Source organism: Hyla sarda, chromosome 3, assembly GCF_029499605.1.
Source record: "Hyla sarda isolate aHylSar1 chromosome 3, aHylSar1.hap1, whole genome shotgun sequence".
Taxonomy (NCBI): domain Eukaryota; kingdom Metazoa; phylum Chordata; class Amphibia; order Anura; family Hylidae; genus Hyla; species Hyla sarda.
The window spans coordinates 147,765,140-147,783,697 of NC_079191.1; the positions used below are offsets into that span (position 1 = coordinate 147,765,140).

The 18,558-nt window shown below is 40.5% G+C and overlaps 1 protein-coding gene across 1 annotated transcript in view; it reads left to right on the forward strand.

The window, feature by feature from the left end:
- Window positions 1-18,558, forward strand: part of NAALADL2 (N-acetylated alpha-linked acidic dipeptidase like 2) — an 801,196-nt gene that overhangs the window by 312,721 nt on the left and 469,917 nt on the right. The gene's annotated exons all lie outside the window — the stretch shown is intronic.

Sequence of the window (18,558 nt, forward strand, 5' to 3'; positions counted from 1 at the left end):
AATTTCATTTACAAAGTCTTGGAAGACGGCAGGGGCGTTGCAAAGCCCAAAGTACGGAATTGGATGGCGTACTCGCCAACAGAAGAATTACCCTGGGCCAGGTTCAGCAGGGCAGTCTCGGCAGAAGAGGCTCGGGCAGGTTCCTTGAAGACACTTCGAATCTCCGTGAAGAAAGAGTGTACAGAGGCAGTGACAGGATCATTGCGGTCCCAGAGCGGTGTGGCCCATGACAGGGCTTTCCCAGACAGAAGGCTGACTGCGAAAGCCACCTTTGACCTTTCAGTTGGAAATTGGTCCGACATCATCTCCAAATGCAGGGAACATTGTGAAAGAAAACCACGGCAAAATTTAGAGTCCCCATCAAATTTGTCCAGCAATGATAAATGGAGGCTGGATGCAGCCACTCGCTGCGGAGGAGGTGCAGGAGCTGGCGGAGGAGATGGTTGCTGAAGCTGTGGTAGAAGCTGCTGTAGCATCACGGTCAGTTGAGACAGCTGGTGGCCCTGTTGCGACTGCTGTGGTGAGGTCAGCGACAACTGGCAGCGGGACCTCAGCGGGATCCATGGCCGGATCTACTGTCACGATTCGGCTGGCTGGAGGTGGATCCTCTGTGCCAGAGAGGCATTGGCGTGGACCATGTCGGTGGACCGGTTCTAAGTTGCTACTGGTTTTCGCCAGAGCCCACCGCAAAGCGGGATGGTCTTGCAGCGGCGGTAGCAACCAGGTCGTATCCACCGGCAACGGCTCAACCTCTCTGACTGCTGAGATAAGCGCGGTACAAGGGAGTAGACAAAAGCAAGGTCGGACGTAGTAGAAGGTCAGGGCAGGCAGCAAGGATCATAGTCAGGGGCAACGGCAGGAGGTCTGGAACACAGGCTAGGAACACACAAGGAAACGCTATCACTGGCACAAGGGAGTGCAGGGGAAGTGAGGTATAAATAGGGAAGTGCACAGGTGAAGGTACTGATTAAAACCCATGCGCCAATCAGTGGCGCACCGGCCCTTTAAATCTCAAAGACCCGGCACGCGCGCGCCCTAGGGAGCGGGGCCGCGCGCCGGGACAGCACAGACGGGGAACGAGTCTGGTAAGCGGGTCGCGATGCGCAACGCGAGCGGGCGCGTCCCGCATCGTGAATCGCATCCCGGCTGGGAACATTATCGCAGCGCACCCGGTCAGCAGGTCTGACTGGGGCGCTGCGAATGGGAGAACGTTGTGAGCGCTCCGGGGAGGAGCGGGGACCCGGAGCGCTCGGCGTAACAGACATAATGCTTCAGAATATTGTTGGGTGATGTTATAAATTAAGGCAACCATTTAACAGAGAGTAAGTGTAAAGGAATACAAAATGTGATCTAATTGTTAACATAAAAGTTGATGTAGAAATGGTGACTGCAAGTGTCATATAAGTACTCAATTGTGCCCCTAAAAGTTTTGGATGGTAACAACTGGAATTTGCTGCAGAGATCAGCGTCCTTCCTCCCTCTAGAATAACCTCTAAAAAAAGGTCACAAAGTATGCTAAATGTTGCCTGCTATTCATATCATTGGGACAGGTCCTGTACCTGGTCTATGTGTCCTGACATAAAGCATATCACTAAATGCTGTTAAAAAATCAATCAGGATGGCTGCCCCATGATAATGCACTAAAAGGGACATAAAAATTACCATTAGAAACAAATCAGAAAAATAGAAAATGTTTAAGAGTCTGTCTCTAATCAGGAAAAAAATTAACTAGGCGACACATTCTCTTAATGACATTCATTTTTTATCAACACTACACTAGGCAAAAATGTCTATGATAAAATGTTCTGCAAAGGCTACTCAACACTCAGCTTCAATAAAATGACTTGCAGGGGAGACAATGCTGTATGGTGGAGATTGTGCTGGACCAGGTGAATCAAGAAGCAGTGATCTGTTGTAACATTTGAAGTATAAGCGGTATGTGAATGAAATATCAGATGACATAGGCAACATAGAAGCATAGGTACGGTGCACTCACCCGGCGAATCGGTCACTCGTTCAACGGCAGTCTCCGAATGCTGGCATATTCGGAGAAGGAGCGGGGAGGCGACAGGTATGCGGGGGAGTTCAGATGCTGGCCATGGACCATATCACGCCACTTGGCACTTTGTCAGGCGGCTCCTATAGTGAGTGGTCTGATGAAGCACCAAGCAGCATGATACGGTCAGTGGCCAGGGTCTGAACTTCCCTGCATACCTGCCGCCTCCCCGCTCCTACTCCGAATATGCCAGCATTTGGAGACTGCCGTTGAACAAGTGACTGATTCGCCGGGTGAGTGCACGATACCAATGCTTCTATGTTGCCTATGTCCAAGATACTCTGTTTCCATGAGTAGCACCACCTGAGGTCCTTAATATCTTCCTTTCCTGTGCATGCCATATATTGTCCGGAATCCAGATCCAGCATTTAATCAGAGGGATTATCAGTGCCGGTCTTTTCAGTTATTTCTTGTGTGTGTTTATTGAAATTTCAGATGATATATCTATGAATTGTTGAATAGCATAGTAGAAGGCTTTGAGTTAGCAATAGTAGAGAATTTAGAAGTAGCACTAAAACAATGTGGTACAATTAATAGAAAATTTAACATAACTGTAGCAAGATAATGCTTAATTATTCTGAGAGTTATAATAAAGCAGTTCCTACTTCAATTGATCATTAGTGTTGAGCGGCATAGGCCATATTCGAATTCGCGAATATTTGCGAATATATGGACGAATATTTGCTAATATTCGCATATTCGTAATCTCGTATTTTCGCATATGTAAATATTCGCGTGTGCGAAAATTAACATATGCGAAAATTCGCATATACGAAAATTAGCATATGCACATATTCGCATATGCGAAAATTCACACGCCGGTCTCACACAGTAGTATTAGAGCCTTCTTTACACCACACAAGCTGGAAGCAGAGAGGGATGATCACTGTGATGTGTACTGTGAAAAAAATAAATAAAATTAAAATAAAAAAAAAACGAATATTCGTAATTACGAATATATAGCGCTATATTCGCGAATATTCGCGAATTCGCGAATATGCGATATTCGCGAATAAAATTCGAATTGCGAATATTCGCGAGCAACACTATTGATCATGATATCCTCCACTAGGTATTGCATGCTCAAAGGAGGGTGTGAAGAGAGAGGTTGCTTAAGGGGGCTTTCCACCTCTACCAATTATCTTTACAGTACTACAACTCTGTAAAGCTAGATATAATATATAGACACACCTTTATCACAAAAATTACTGGATTATTTATTGAGTAACACACAAAAATTAAAACAACCTAAAGTAGTAACTTCACAGAAAAAAAGAATGCTTATACAATTTACTCACTAGTTCATGCAGATTCTCTACATGTCTTTTCTTATGTGTGCTTTTATATCTGGATCACAGATCCCTTAGTTTTGCTGCTCACTCATTCTGACATCCATTGCTCAGAAAGGGACATGTCTGAGGCAAGTACTGAGCCCACCGTCACTTAAAGGGGTTATCCAGCAGAAGGTGATTTTTGTACGTACCTGGCAGACATTAATGGACATGCTTAGGAAGGATCTGCGCTTGTCTTGAGCTAAATGGCTATGTTGTGAGATTACCATAACACTGTGGCTAGCTTTCTGTGAACTTGTATTTCCTGTTTTCAGTTTTCTTTTTTGCCTACAAATCCCATGATACCATTTTCCTCCTTCCCACACATCAGCCACCCCACCCATTGAAACATAAATGAGCGGCAGACCTGTGGTCTTCAATCAGGATGCCTACAGCTGTTGCATTAGTTGCAGATTGCTCTCTCCACCCATTGAAGCAGACAGGCTCCCTGTCATCAGCTGACTAGTGAGTCAGGTCTCGGCCGCATTGCAAGCTGGGAAAAATCTGAGACAACAGTCATTTTGTATGCTGTTAAAAATAAATAGTGGGGTGAAAATCACAGAAGAATTGTGAGAAAACCGTCACACACAAGTACAATCAGTATATTATGAACTACACTAACTTTACAGCCCCTGTGGCATAGTCAAATAAAAAAAATTCCCGGAATACCCCTTTAATATGCATTCATTTCCTCCCTGAGTCTGATGTTCTTGGCCTCCTTATCAAATCACTGCAGGCCTTCTGTAACCCCCTCCTCTCTCTGTTCAGACATGAGTCTGATAGACAGGACATGAGTGAGCACAGAAGAGTGCTTGTCCTGTCCTTACTTCCTGGCCTTTTTACCCAGCCTGTGTTTCAGCTGGTGCAAAGATGCTGCTGCAACAAAGGTAGGCTATAACAAGAAACTAGAGAAATTCAAGGAATAATGGGTTCAAATGTACTGAGCATATGTTATAATAACCACCACACTGCACAACCCAAGGATTTGGAAAGAGAGGCACACCAATCAGAAACTCTTACTCTAAGCAAAAACTAAGCTAAGTAGTCATGATCAACTGGCCCACACTATCAATTGTGAGACAGTTGTACAAAAACTGCCACAAACAATCTAATAAACACGGGAAATTAAAGTAATAGGATGACCCCAGCTATTTAAGACACCTCTTGATATTTCTAAAATAAATCATTACTTATCAAAAGGGTAACCCATTATTATTTTGTTTACCTTGGGTATATGGTAAGAATAGAATACAGAGAGTCACTGCAATGTAAAGTTACAAAAAATGTGAAAGGTGCACCCACGCTTCAATTTCCATGTCAATAATAGTTGATCGCGATGGGATATAGCTGCAGGTTTCTAATATTGTAAAATAATCATTAAAATATCTCAACATTCTTAGATTTCAAATAAAAGAATATCATCAAGAGTAATGTTACTATAAGGTTTGGTGTTATAAAAAGATAACAGAAAATTCTCTCAGCCTCTCCTCATTTTACTCACTCAATAAACATTTGCAGTAAAAAGAAAATTCTTTGATCGTGGAAAGCTAGTAGTCAAAAAATATATAATATATATTCCTTTCCTTGTGACAGTTTTTATATGGAAAAATATAGTCTATATAATCATACAAACCAAGTATTAAGGATATCATCTATTTAGTTAGAGTAATGTTGATGACCATGAAACATTGATTACCCCTTTTGACATTGTATAACCCCTTAACGGGGTACTCCGGTGGAAAACATTTTTTTTTTTTAAATCAACTGGTGCCAGAAAGTTAAACAGCTGCTGTTATGATCCACATGAAGTTCTTTTCTTCTTAAATTTCCTTTCTGTCTTATCACAGTGCTCTCTGCTGACACCTCTGTCCATTTTAGGAACTGTCCAGAGCAGGATAGAGTTTCTATGGGGATTTGCTCCTACTCTGGACAGTTCCTAAAATGGACAGAGGTGTCAGCAGAGAGGACTGTGGTCAGACAGAAAGGAAATTCAAAAAGAAAAGAGCTTCCTGGTGATCATACAGCAGCTGATAAGTACTGGAAGGATTAAGATTTTTTAATAGAAGCAATTTACAAATGTTTTTAACATTCTGGCAACGAGTTGATTTAAAAAAAAAATGTTTTTGAGTGGAGTACCCCTAAAGACTAGGCCCATTTTGACCATAAGGACCAGGCCAATTTTATTTTTGCATTTTCTTTTTGACTAAAAATGATAACTCTCTAATCCATTCAAAGACCCATATAGGGCTTTTTTGTGTCATCAATTTCACTTTGTAATGACATCACTCATTTTACCATAAAATGTACGGCACAAGCAAAAATACATTATTTATGTGGAGAACTTAAAAATAAGTTTATGACATTTTGGAAGGTTATGTTTTTACGCTGTACACTTCACAGTAAAATGACCTGTTTTCTTTATTCTGTGGGTCAATACGATTAAAATGATACCCATGTAATATGCTTTTCTATTATTGTACCACTTAAAAAAAAAAAATCTCAAACTATTTTAACAAAATTAGTATGTTTAAAATTGCCCTATTTTGACCACTTTCTAATGTTTTCGTATACGGAGTGGTTTGAGGGTGCCGTGATCTTTAATGTTTATTGGTACCACTTTTGCTTATATTTTACTTTTTAATCACTCTTTATAAAAAAGTAAATTGAATAAATGTGATAAAAAAGCAGTAATTTTTGACAATTTTTTCTTGTTTACGCCGTTCACCATACGCTGTAAATAACATTATATTTTGATAGTTTGTACATTTACGCAATGCCACATATTTTTATAAATTTTTTGTACGCTTTTTGGGGGTAAAATGGGAAAAAAGGCCGATTTACATTTTTATTGGGGGAGGGGATTTTTCACATTTTTTTTACTTTTTTTTATTTTTTACTTTTTTTCACACTTTTTATGTCCCCATAGGGGACAATTTAAAGCAACCAGTTTATTGCTAATACTATTCAGTGCTGTGCATAGGGCATAGCACTGATCAGTGTTATCAGTCATCTTTTGCCTTGGTCTGCTCAATCTCAGACCAGAGCAGAAGACCCCAGGAGACGGCCAGAGGCAGGTGAGGGGAACTCCATCTACAAAGCATTTTAAGTTACCCTGCATTTTAAGTCATGCACTGCTGCAGATACCGTGATCTGTATTGATGGTGGATTAATGGTGGATATTAGCATGATCTGTGATGTCTGCCATTACCAGTGGGTCCCCGTGCATGATGCAAGCACTGGTCCGGTGCTCACGGTCATCATGGAGCGTAAATGTATGTCACGGTGCATTAAGTACCACGGCACCATGAAGTGCATTTACGTCAATTTTCATTATGGGGTTATATGGATCTGACATTTAATCTTTCAGGGCAAAGAAAAAAAAGGAAAGAATAGCCTTGGACATCTTTTTTGTTGTTGTTGTTGTTGAAGAAAATCCTGTGTATTATTCATTTCTATGTTATATAATAATGCACAATTCTCTTCTTAACCCCTTCATGACCCAGCTAGTTTTGGCCTTCATGACCCAGTCCGTTTTTTCAAATCTGACATGTGTCTCTTGAAGTGGTAATAACTTTGAACTGCTTTTACCAGGCAAAGTGATTCAGAGATAGTTTTTTCGAGACATATTGTACTTTATATTAGTGGAAAATTTTTGTTGATACATGAAGTGATTTTTGTGAAAAACTCAAAAATATTGTGAAAAATAGAAAAAAAATGCATTTCTCTATGTTTGAAACTCTCTACTTGTAAGAGAAATAGTCATGCCAAAAAAATTTAGTTATGAGTTTTTTAAACATTCTTTTACTTTTTTACAACATTAGAAGGCTTATATTATTATGAGCATTTTTGCAAATTTTCTACAAAAGTTCAAAAAAAAAAAATATATATATATATAGATATATATATATATATTTTTTTTATACTTCTCTGCAACAGCTCCGCATAGTGTCTAGTGCCCAAAACATGCAGTATGCAGTACCAGGTTTTGGACACTAGGGGGAGTTGTTGTACAACTTAAAAAAAATAAGAAAATTAAAGTAAAGCATGTCGTCAGGCACAGTGCCGGCAGCTTCGAAGAGGTAAGGGACACCGGGAGAAGGGGGACAGGGAAGGGGGACACTGGGGTCTCCTAGCAGAGCAGTGTGTATGTGTCCCGATCCCCGTGATCGGGACACACACCGCGCTGCTTAGGATTTTTATGTGCGAAACTCTGCCATCAGTTAGTCAGGTTTGACTAGCTGATAGGAGCGATCGCAGTGAGGGGGGGGGACCCCCCTAGGTCCCGAGGCAAGATGGCTGGCTATCAGTGATAGTCACCCTCTTACCGGGTACAGCAATGCACTTTTAGTGGCGGCCAATATAATACATGACGTACATGTATGTCATATGTCGGGAAAACCTTCCCTTCCATGATGTACATGTATGTCATAGGTCGGGAAGGGGTTAAATTAGAAATGTCTTTCAAGCTAAAGTTTAAATGATGTTTAGGTAAATTTAGGTGTATGTTTAATTTTGTTATTGGTTGGGCTTGCGAGAGTGCTACAGGAGTAGTGAAACATCTGCATGCAAGATCAGGAGACTCATAGGCCAACATTGGTGCTGCATATACGAGGTGGTTGGGTAGGATATTATAATTGGTTGTAATATGAAATAACATATTCATAATAAAATTAGGAATGAATTTTTTTTAACATTTATGACATGACTACTGTACTGTATACAGTTCTTTACTTTGGGATACATATAAGTATTAATTGTTGTAATATGTTCTATTGAAAATATATAAGTATACAGAAGTCCCACATTCCTACTATTGCCATGTATTCACATGGTAGTAAGTGCTTAAGCCATGAAGACAATTAAAAACAAGAAACACATAGAACAATACTGCCTCACCATAGTCCTAGTGCGAAGCCCGGGTGTGATTATGGTGAGGCAATAGAGTTCTTTGGGTTTCATGGTTTGTATTGCTCCAATATGTTGCCCTTAGGAGGCTGTAGTCATTTCACACTGTAAGGAAGTAAAAAAAAAAAAATCTATGTAGTCCACAATAACACAATGGTGTTACTAAATCTCTACGATTACACTATGTGAATTATATGGAACATGGAAAAATATAAATAAATATAAATTAGCAGAAAAATACAATTATGAAATAAAGAAATTATAAAAAAATATAATCATGAAATTAATTTGCTTTGTTATGATATATCACTGACATATCACTTGTAGCATAATATTTGAAAACTAGTAGGTTCAATACATAATTTCATGACTTTTCACTATTTTCACGGTAAATCATCATGGATGAGTAAACGCAAGCAAAGAGGACTGTGGCTATTATAGAAAAGTAAAAGGATTTTAGATGTCATGCTTCACAGCTAAAGCTGACAAAGAGTTTGCTAAAATTGATTTCCAATTCCCAAAATATGTTCACATTTGTCAGTATAATTTAAGAGTTAACAACTTTTAGAGAAAATGTAATGAACCATGTTTAATCTAATGGACATGAAACAGTTTTTGTTGTTTTTTAAACACAAAATAAAATGTATTTGTCATTAAATTGAGTAGGCACATGAACATTACCCTAAGTGTCTGACTTAAAGGGGGTACTCTAGTCCTAAGACATCTTATCCCCCATGCAAAGGATTGGAGATAAGATGTGTGATCGCTGGGGTCCCGCCAATGGGGACCCCTGCAATCTCACATGCAGCACTCACCTGTGGCTGCGGCACACAGCGCTGCAGCCTCCGAGTCTGTCAGGTCACGACTACGGAGCCGGAGTATTGTGATGTCACAACTCTGCCCCGCCACCGCAATGCAAGTCTATGGGAGGGGGCGGGATGGCAACCATGCCCCCTCCCATAGACTTGCATTGTGGGGGAGGGGCGTAATCAGACATCTTATCCCCTATCCTTTGTATAGGGGATAAGATGTCTTAGGGCCAGAGTAACCCTTTAAATAAAAATCATAATTCAAGACAAGCAGATAGTAAATTAAATCTTTGGCTTTTTTTTTTCTACAGCATATTTTCACCTTTCTTGAAAGTGCATATACATGCCAATATTTACATTGTATGTACTGTAACACATTAAATGGAAACTACAGCACCCTATAATGTATATTCCTATAGCCATGGCAGCCATTTTGCCCTACTTACCTGCTTGGTTGACCTTACTGCCTACTGTCATAGAAGACAACTTTTGACATGTTTAGATTCTACGCAGAGAAAAGGTCGGAGCTGCCGGCTGTCCAGAGGGTGAAGCGCTATGTCGCCCACTCCCCCTCTTATACCTCTTGATCACAGTGGGTCTCAGGGGGGAGACTTGGTGCAATCAACTTTTGACATGTCTGAGCAACATGTCAAAAGTTGTTTTTAAAGGGGTACTCCCTTCCCTAGACATCTTATCCCCTATCCAAATGATAGAGGATAAGATGTTTGATGGCAGGTGTCCCGTTGCTGGACATCAATGGAGGGGGCGTGGTGTGACATCATGAGGGGGCGTGGCGTGACATCATGACTCCCTGCCATGGAACTCAGTGTTCTAAACATACTAATTAGAATGTCAGGTGCTGTAGCCCCGAGACCCCCACGGTCAGATATTTTGCGCTCTCTCCTTTGGATAGGGGATAAGATGTCTAGGGGCGGAGTACCCCATTCATGAGATTAACACTTTAACCCCTTAAGGACCGGGGTTTTTTCTGTTTTTGCACTTTTGTTTTTTTGCTCCTTGCCTTTAAAAAATCATAACTCTTTCAATTTTGCACCTAAAAATCCATATGATTGCTTATTATTTGCACCACCAATTCTACTTTGTAATGACATCAGTCATTTTGCCCAAAAATCTACTGTGAAACGGAAAAAAAAAAATCATTGTTCAACAAAATTGAAAGAAAAAAAACGCAGTTTTGTAACTTTTGGGGGCTTCTGTTTCTACATAGTACATTTTTCGGTAAAAATGACACCTTATCTTTATTCTGTAGGTCCATACGATTAAAATGATACCCTACTTATAAAGGTTTGATTTTGTCGTACTTCTGGAAAAAATTATAACTACATGCAGGAAAATTAATACATTTAAAATAGTCATCTTCTGACCCCTATAACTTTTTTAGTATTCCGCGTATGGGGCGGTATGAGGGCTCATTTTTTGGCCGTGATCTGACGTTTTTAACATTGATAGGACTTATTGCATTGATATGACTTATTGATTGCTTTTTATAAATTTTTTCATGATATAAAAAGTGACCAAAAATGCACTATTTTGGACTTTTGAATTTTTTACACTGTGTTTTTTTTTTTTATGGGAAAAGGGGGGTGATTCAAACTTTTAATAGGGTGAGGGGTTAAATGATCTTTATTCACTTTTTTTCCCTTTTTTTTTTGCAGTGTTATAGCTCCCATAGGGACCTATAACACTGCACACACTGATCTTTCACATTGATCACTGTTTTCTCATAGGAAACCAGTGATAGATGATTCTGTCGCTTGACTGCTCATGCCTGGATCTCAGGCACTGAGCAGTCATTCGGCGATCGGACAGCGAGGTGGCAGGTAGGGACCCTTCGGCTGTCCTGCAAGCTGTTCGTGATGCCGCAATTTTGCCGCGGCTATCCCGAACAGCCCACTGAGCTAACCGGCAGTTTGTACTTTCACTTTTAGCCGCGCGGCTCAGCTTTGACCGGCCGGGTACCGGCTTCACTATAACGCCAGGCCCGCTGTGATATGATGCGGGGTCACCGTGGGACCCCGCGTTATATCACGGTAGCGGGACCAAGGACGTACTCATATGTCCTTGGTCCTTAAGGGGTTAAGCAATACCTCTCAGAGTATCCCTCAATTTAGTGCCTGCCAGAAAGAATCCCTATTTTGCAGTTGCCTAGCTAGAGAGCATCCCAACATACTGTACATAGACCATATGCAGTTATAGTTTGTATCATGTGAAACAGCAGCTTACACATTTGCCTTAACAATTGTAAAGGTATGATTTCTGCTGTTTACAGTAATTGTATTATCCATCATCCGGCTTTAGACCTTATAGAACAGAATAAACATTTACATCCAGTCACTCGAAGGCGATATCCTTTTTGATTGAAATTATCCCAGACTGTCACAATAAATATCCTTGCCATACTTACTGGTTGTGTTTTGGCACATAAGTAACAAAGGATACATAGGTGAAGGGGGCACATATGTAGCATGTATTATAATATACTGTGATGGCTGCTGTAAAGGGTCAAAGAGATCCTGAGAGCTAGCAATGTATTGTCATTTGTTACCATTTTATATGGTTATTTTAATACCCTTAAAAATCTCTTATAGACTCCACAATACTTGCTGTAAAATGATTTATTTAATTTAGCCCATCCTTTACAGTACAGTTACTGTCATTTTGTCTAAAGAAAATAAGGTTGAAACTATTTCATCTAATTAAGGACTAAAACGATCTGAAGCTGTGATATTAAGACTCACATAGAAGATAATAAATAAAGTCCTTTTAGTTGGTCACTCTAATTGGCTTCACGGAATGACATATTCTTTTGAAACCATTAAAATAGATATATATTTAAAATACCTAATGAGAGAACTATTTGATTTTCCAAACGATTCATTTTGAAAATGCCACCCACCGCGTCCTGTCTATGAATAAGTGATGTCTTGCCCACTGCATGAGAAGTAACACTTCTCTGCTAAATTTGACAAATTATAAGCTGGTACTAGAATGTGAATGATTTGTGAGCTTGGCATCAAAACATAGAAACATGAAATATTGACGACAGACAAAGACTACCCTGTCCATCTAGTTTGCTCTTACATTTTCCATTTTTATCTGAGAATAGAATCCCAGACATGATTAAATTAAATTACTGTTGATTTTCCAACCACGTCTGCTGGAGGCTGAGTTCAAAATTTTCCTCTTCTTTAGTAAAATAAAAAACCTAATGACAGAACTATTTGATTTTCCAAACGATTCATTTTGAAAATGCCACCCACTGCGTCCTGTCTATGAATAAGTCATGTCTTGCGATCATACATCTTATCCCCTATCCTTTGGATAGGGGATAAAATGCCTAGGGGCAGAGTACCTCTTAACCACTTAAGGACCTTGGGCGTATGGATACGCCTTGACGTCCTGGTACTTAAGGACCCAGGGCGTATCCATACGCCCGTGGGAATTTCGGTCCCCGCCGCGTGCCGGGAGGATACCGGGCCGGGGTGACTGCTGATATCAATCAACCAGGGGGATCATCAGCCCCCCCCCCGTCGGCAATCGGCGCAAATCGCAAGTGAATTCACACTTGCGATTTGCGCCAATTCCGGGTCATACGGGTCTATGGTGATCCGGTGAGCTGGAATATAAGGGGGATCACGGTTGTCTAAGACACCCACGATCCCCCTGTAGGCATAGGAGTGAGGTGGCAGGGGTGCCACCCCTCCTATCCCTGCTATTGGTCTGCTATTGATTGTCAGAGGCGATGACCAATAGCAGACCGGGGGCGGGGGGGGTTAACTTTCCTTTTCCCCGTCCTGCCCACTAACAATAGGCGGGGCAGAATGGGGAACCAAAGGGGACCGGGATCCGGAGGCTGCGGCGACGGTGATCGGCGGGCGGCGTGACGTGCGTCAGAAGAGGACGGCTGCCGGGATCCTACGGAAGCCGGTAAGTTGATCTGGAGGGCTAAAGTCTGAGACTGTGGTCTCTAAACTGTAGCCCTCCAGATGTTGCAAAACTACAACTCCTAGCATGCCCACATAGCTATTTGTTGTCTGGGCATGCTGGGAGTTGTAGTTTTGCAACATCTGGAGGTCCACAGTTCAGAGATCACTTTGCACTGGTCTAAAAACTGTAGCTCTCCAGATGTTGCAAAACTGCAAATCCTAGCATGCCCAGAAAGCAAACAGCTGTCTCTGCATGCTGGGAGTTGTAGTTGGGTACCTCCAGCTGTTGTATAACTACATCTCCCAGCATGCCCTTCGGTGATTAGTACATGCTGGGAGTTGTAGTTTTGCAACAGCTGGAGGCACACTGGTTGGCAAATACTGAGTTAGGTAACAGAACCTAACTGAAGGTTTTCCAACCAGAGTGCCTCCAACTGTTGCAAAAGTACAACTCCCAGCATGCACGGTCTGTCAGTACATGCTGGGAGTTGTAGTTTTGAAACAGCTGGAGATTTGCCCCTCCATGTGAATGTACAGGGTACATTCACACGGACAGGTTTAGAGTAAATTTCCTGCTTCAAGTTTGGGCTGCGGCAAATTTTTCGCTGCAGCGCAAATTCCTAACGGGAAATTCACCGTAACACGCCAGTGCGAATGTACCCTAAAAACACTACACTACAACATAATAAAGGATAAAACACTACATATACACCCCCTTACACTGTCCCCCCCCAATAAAATTAAAAACGTCTTGTACGGCAGGGTTTCCAAAACGGAGCCTCCAGCTGTTGCAAAACAACAACTCCCAGCATTTCTGGACAGCCACTGACTGTCCAGGCATGCTGGGAGTTTAGCAACAGCTGGAGGCACCATGTTTTGGAATCACTGGCGTAGAATACCCCTATGTCCACCCCTATGCAATCCCTAATTTAGTCCTCAAATGCGCATGGCGCTCTCTCACTTCGGAGCCCTGTCGTATTTCAAGGAAACAGTTAAGGGCCATATATGGGGTATCGCCGTACTCGGGAGAAATTGCACTACAAATTTTGGGGATCTTTTTTTCCTTTTACCGCTTGTGAAAAGAAAGAGTTGGGGGCTACACCAGCCTGCTAGTGTAAAAAAATAAAACATTTTACACTAACATGCTGGTGTTGCCCCATACTTTTTATTTCCACAAGCGGTAGAAGGAAAAAATGACCCCCAAAATTTGTAACGCAATTTCTCCTGAGTACGGAAATACCCCAGATGTGGCCGTAAAATGCGCACCATGTACATTTGAGGCCTAAATTGGTGATTTGCACAGGGGTGGCTGATTTTACAGCGGTTCTGACAAATGCAAAAAAAATAAATACCCACATGTGACCCCCTTTTGGAAACTACACCCCTCACGGAACGTGACAAAGGGTATAGTGAGCCTGAACACCCCACAGGTGTTTGACGAATGTTCATTAAAGTTGGATGGGAAAATAAAAAAAATTATATTTTTTCACTAATATGCTGGCGTTACCCTAAATTTTTCATTTTCACAAGGGAAAATAGGAAAAAAGCCCCCCCCCCAAATTTGTAACCCCATCTCTTCTGAGTAAGGACATACCCCATATGCGAATTTAAAGTGCTCTGCGGGCGAACTACAATGCTCAGAAGAGAAGGAGCGCCATTGAGATTTTGTAGAGAAAATTTGTCCGGAATTGAAGGCCACATGTGTTTACAAAGCCCCCATAGTGCCAGAACAATGGACCCCCGACACATATGACCCCATTTTGGAAACTACACCCCTCACGTTATGTAATAAGGGGTACATTGAGAATTTACGCCCCACAGGTGTCTGACAGATTTTTGGAACAGTGGTCCGTAAAAATTAAAAATTAAATTTTCCATTTGCACAGCCCACTGTTCCAAAGATCTGTGGGGTGTAAATACTCACTGCACCCCTTATTAAATTCTGTGAGGGGTGTAGTTTCCAAAATGGGATCACATGTGGGGGGTTCACTGTTCTGGCACCACGAGGGGGCTTTGTAAACGCACATGGCCCCTGACTACCATTCCAAATGAATTCTCTTTCCAAAAGCTCGATGGCGCTCCTCCTCTTCTGAGCATTGTAGTTCATCAGCAGAGCATTTTATGTCCTAACATGGGGTATTTCCATACTCAGAAGAAATGGGGTTACAAATTTTGGGGGTCATTTTCTCCTATTACCCCTTGTAAAAATGTAAAATTTAGGGGAAAAACTGCATTTTAGTAAAAAAAAAAAAAATTTCATTTACACATCCAAATTTAACGAAAAGTCGTCATACATCTATGGGGTGTTAAGGCTCAGCAGACCCCTTGTTACGTTCCTTGAGGGGTGTAGTTTCCAAAATAGTATGCCATGTGGGTATTTTTTGCTGTTCTGGCACCACAGGGGCTTCCTAAATGCGACATGCCCCCAAAAAAACATTTCAGCAAAAGTTGCTTTCAAAAAGCCAAATATGACTCCTTCTCTTCTGAGCATTGTAGTTCGCCCACAAAGCATTTTACGTCCTAACATGGGGTATTTCCATACTCAGAAGAGATAAGGGTTACAAATTTGGGGGGGGGGGGGCATTTTCTCCCATTACCCTTTGTAAAAATGGTAAATTTGGGGGGAAAACTGCACTTTAGTGTGAAATTTGTTTTTACCATTTACACATCCAATTTTAACGAAAAGTTGTCAAACATATGTGGGGTGTTAAGGCTAACTGGACCCCTTGTTACGTGACTTGAGGGGTGTAGTTTCCAAAATGGTATGCCATGTGGTGTTTTCTGCTGTTCTGGCACCATAGGGGCTTTCTAAATGTGACATACCCCCAAAAACCATTTCAGAAAAATTCACTCTCCAAATTTCCATTGTCGCTCCTTCCCTTCTGTGCCCTCTACTGCGCCCGCCGAACACTTGACATAAACATATGAGGTATTTCCTTACTCAAGAGAAATTGGGTTACAAATTTTGGGGGCTTTTTCTCCTATTACCACTTGTAAAAATTAAAAAACTGGGTCTACAAGAACATGCAAGTGTAAAAAATGAAGATTTTGCATTTTTTCCTTCACTTTGCTGCTATTCCTGTGAAACACCTAAAGGGTTAACACACTCACTGAATGTCATTTTGAATACTTTGAGGGGTGCAGTTTTTATAATGGGGTCATTTGTGGGGAATTTCTAATATGAAGGCCCTTCAAATCCACTTCAAAACTGAACTGGTCCCTAAAAAATACAGATTTTGAAAATTTTGTGAAAAATTTGAAAATTGCTGCTGAACTTTGAAGCCCTCTGATGTCTTCCAAAAGTAAAAACATGTAAACTTTATGATGCAAACATAAAGTAGACATATTGTATATGTTAATCAATGTATAATTTATTTGGAATATCCATTTTCCTTATGAGCAGAGAGCTCCAAAGTAAAAAAAAATAAAACATTTTCAATTTTTTCATCAAATTTTTGAATTTTTCACCAAGAAATTATGCAAGTATCGACAACATTTTACCACTAACATAAAGAAGAATATGTCACGAAAAAACTATCTCGGAATCAGAATGAACGGTAAAAGCATCCCAGCGTTATTAATGCTTTAAGTGACAGTGGTCATATATTCAAAAAATGTCCGGGTCCTTAAGGTATATTTGGGCTGGTCTTTAAGGGGTTAAGGACTCAGGGTTTTTCCGTTTTTGCACTTTAGTTTTTTTCATCCTTACCTTTAATTCAATTTTGCACCTATAAATTCATATGATGGGTTATTTTTTGTGCCACCAATTCAACTTTGTAATGACATCAATCATTTTACCCAAAAATCTACGTAAAAAAAAAATCATTGGCCCAGATTTATCAAACTGTGTGAGAGAAAAAGTGGAGTGATTTTATCACAGTAACCGATCACAGCTCAGCTTTCACTTTACCACAGCTCTTTAGCTGAGCTGTGATTGGCTGTTGGGGGAAAATCCCTACACTTTTTCTCTCACACAGTTTGATAAATCTGGGCCATTGTGCGACAAAATTAAAGAAAAAACACCATTTTGTAACATTTGGGGGCTTCCTTTTCTACACAGTAAATTTTTTTGGTACAAATTACACCATATCTTTATTCTGTAGGTCCATACGATTTAAATGATACCCTACTTATATAGGTTTGATTTTGTCGTACTTCTGGAAAAAAAATTTTGGATTGATCTGACTTTTTGATCGCTTTTTATTCATTTTTTATGGTATTAAAAGTGACCAAAATATGCTATTTTGGACTTTAAATTTTTTTTTTGTGTGTACTCCATTGACCATGCGGTTTAATTAACTATACATTTTTATAATTTGGACATTTCCAGACATGGCAATACCATATATGTTTATCTTTATTTACACTGTGTTTTTTTATGGGAAAAGGTCGAGTGATTCAAACTTTTTTTAGGGAAGGGGTTAAATGATCTTTATTAACTTTTTTTTTCACCTTTTTCTTGCAATGTTATAGCCCCCATAGGGGGTTATAACACTGCACACACTGATCTTTTACATTGATCATTGTTAACCCACAGGATAACATCGATCAATTATTCTGCAGCTTGACTGCTCATGCCTTGATCTCAGGCAAGCAGCAGTCATTCGGCAATTGAACATGCATGAGTCAGGTAGGAAGCCTTCTGGTGTCCTCCAGATGTTCGGGACATCGTGATTTTGCCATGGCGGACCCGAACAGCCCACTGTGCTAACCGGCAGTAGTTTACTTTTACTTTAGATGCGGCAAGCAACTTTGAATGCAGCGTCAAAAGGGTTAATAGCATGCGGCACCGCGATCAGTGCCATGCTATTAGCCACGGGTCTCGGTCATTGTTAGCGACACGGGGCCCCGGATTATAGAAAGGGAGTGGAATCAGGGCGTACAGGTATGCCCTTCATCCTAAAGAGGTGAAAGGGCATTGCCAATTTTCATTTTTGCACTTTCATTTTTTCCACCTCGCTCTTTAATAGCCATAACTCTTTTGTTTTTTTATCTACTTACCTTAATGAGGGCTTGATTTTCTGGGAATAATTGTACTGTGTAATTATACTTTTATTTTTTATTTTGCCATTACATATACTCCAAAACAAAAACTAAAATAATAATTTTTGAGATTAAATAAAAAAAAATGCAATTTAGCAATTTCTTTATTATTATCATGTTGTCAAAATAACATACTGGGAGTAATTTACTAATGTGTTTCCAATGTTTTTTGTCTGGCGGACATCTTGTGCACCAAAATTTGTGCCCAAAAAAAACCTTCAAACCTGACAAAATGGGCATTACCTTGACAAAAGGGGCATGTTCCTGAGGAAACATAGGGAAAAGTAAAACAGGGAAAAACTAGTAAATACTGTGGAAAAATACACGTGGAGAAAAAAAAACCCACACAGATAACTCCACTCCACTCTTGGTAAATCAACCCCATTATCTTGAGACTTTAGGTCTGCCTGATTAAAGCAATGCCAAGCTTATATAGTTTTCATAATATTTTACTAATTTACAAAATT